Source organism: Parasteatoda tepidariorum, chromosome 1 (assembly GCF_043381705.1).
Source record: "Parasteatoda tepidariorum isolate YZ-2023 chromosome 1, CAS_Ptep_4.0, whole genome shotgun sequence".
NCBI classification, from domain to species: Eukaryota; Metazoa; Arthropoda; class Arachnida; order Araneae; family Theridiidae; genus Parasteatoda; species Parasteatoda tepidariorum.
In genome coordinates, this window is record NC_092204.1 from 99,447,014 (window position 1) to 99,449,240 (window position 2,227).

General features: G+C 30.0%; 1 protein-coding gene across 2 annotated transcripts in view; it reads left to right on the forward strand.

Annotated features, from left to right (window-relative positions):
- The window catches only part of LOC107436441 (uncharacterized), a 24,092-nt gene that overhangs the window by 16,168 nt on the left and 5,697 nt on the right, over nt 1–2,227 (forward strand). The gene's annotated exons all lie outside the window — the stretch shown is intronic.

Sequence of the window (2,227 nt, forward strand, 5' to 3'; positions counted from 1 at the left end):
TAAAATTATCCAGTATAATATTACCTTGCGCACATCCATTTCGGGCCCATCCTTGGTAACTAACAAATCAAAACTCAGAATAACAAATCACTTCAGCAGTGCAGTAAGAACGACACTTTAGAACCCTCTTGTTACACTCAATTTGCGCTTTTGTTTTCATCTTTTGTTTTCATATTTTGTAATCTGGCAATCTTTCTGCGAAAACATTTTTAAATCATTCTTGAAAAATATCCGTCCATGTAAGTTGAACTGATTTTGCTGCTCGCTTTATAGTCCCCCCTTTTTAATGTTTTTTCTTTTTATTTCATTTTATTATCTGTTTTTACATGTTTTCTACATGTTTTCTAAATTTTTTACATGTTTTCTAAATTTTCTACATCATGTACTATTTTTGAAACAATTGTGAGCCATTCAATCGGGGTTTTAGGTTCTTTTAAAACCAAAAGTGTTTTAATTTGGGGAGGCAAATCTATAGATAGACCCTCAATTATATGATCATTACTTAAATGTATTCTTCTACCTAACTTTACCTTTTCAGTAAAATATGAGTTAAGGTCTTTAGCTTGGCCAGAAAATTTTAAATTTTGAAAATCGTTTAAGCCAAAGGGAGGGGAAGAATAATGTTCTTGAAAAATTTCAACTATTTCCTGATATGAATTACAATTAAGGCAGTTATTAATATACAATTTCAAAGCTGAACATTTAATGAATTTTTGAAAATTTCGAACTTTTCATTCGTCATTTAATTTAGCATCTAAAGTCTGTTTCTCGAAATGTTTGAGCCAGGATGTGAATAGAACACCTACCTCAGGCTCAAAGATAAGTATGTCTGGTTTATCCTGTACATTTTGATCCATATTAAATTTGTAATTTTTGCCACTCAGTAAGGGCATTCAAATAACCAAAATAAATTTTAATAATTAAATACAACATTTAGAAGGAAGAAAAATAAATTTAAATATATGAATAGTACATATTTTGCTTTTTTTAAACACCATAATAAAATAAAAATTTAAATTTTACTTCCCCAATCAATATAATATACACTGTGATATATAATGCAATATAAAAAGTGATTCCTTAAATAATAATATAAAACTATAACCATACTGAATCAAAAGTGAAAAAAAAAAATATGTGATAACACTAAATTTTAATATCATTATTTAATTTAAAGAAATAATATTATAAACCATTGAATAATGATATCAATAAATGGAAATATTATCAAAATATAAATATCAATAAATAATTATAAAATTATTGGAACAATAAATATAAAATTATATGTTTCTATTTCAAGATATGAGCGTAAATAATTCAAAAGTATTCACGTTTAAAAACTTAAACTGGTATAGAAAATTTTGAGTGTAAATACCAATCACATCTGTATTTAATCACCAATAAATCCCTTCTAATATTTGATGAATCACGCGCACACGCGAGCGGAATTATAGCCACCACTTGAAATCACATTTTTGGTCATCTTCCGTTCAAGGAAACACAGAACACTCGAGAAAATCGCCGAAAAACGAAATCAATACGATCATATGCTGAACCTTTGTCAACCCTCAATGAGACCGACAAGCAGCAACACAGCAAGCACATGCTGTAAATCCGCAAGAGGCTAATTGTTGATAACGGTAGGCGAAAATAAGCAAAACAGCGATGACATCAATTCTCTAACGGCGATTCCGGTACAAAGGTAGAGGCAACGTCTGGACCCATTAAGAAGGAAAGTCCCGAAATTCTCTTCTTTTAATTTTATGGCATCATATTCTTTTAGTCAGGATAATATCTGTTTCACGAGCAACGCCGTCATTTCCCAAAACTTCATTCGATTGTTTTCTTCTTTCCTTTTATATTCATAATTTTTTTAATTTTTTTTTTTACTTATTTGAAGAAATCATTTTTAAAATAGAACCAGTGAAAAAAAAAGTGCCAAACCAACTGCAAAAAATTCTGCCGGCTTGTAAGGGTAGCAGTCATGGTGAGTGTTGTTAGGCCACGCAGATAGCAGTTGGAAGGCAAAAAATATTTTATTAGCTTCACATAGTATATTTAAGACATTTTCTAGCAAAGGCGGAGCTCAAATTCGCACTCAAAAACTGTGTGCTTAAGTTTTTATCTTAGGGAAAGTAGCAAAGGAATTTCCCTCTATTTTGTTATATTTGAGGGGAAAAGGGAAGTGATAAGGATTACTATTGGTTTATGAAAGAAATCTAGC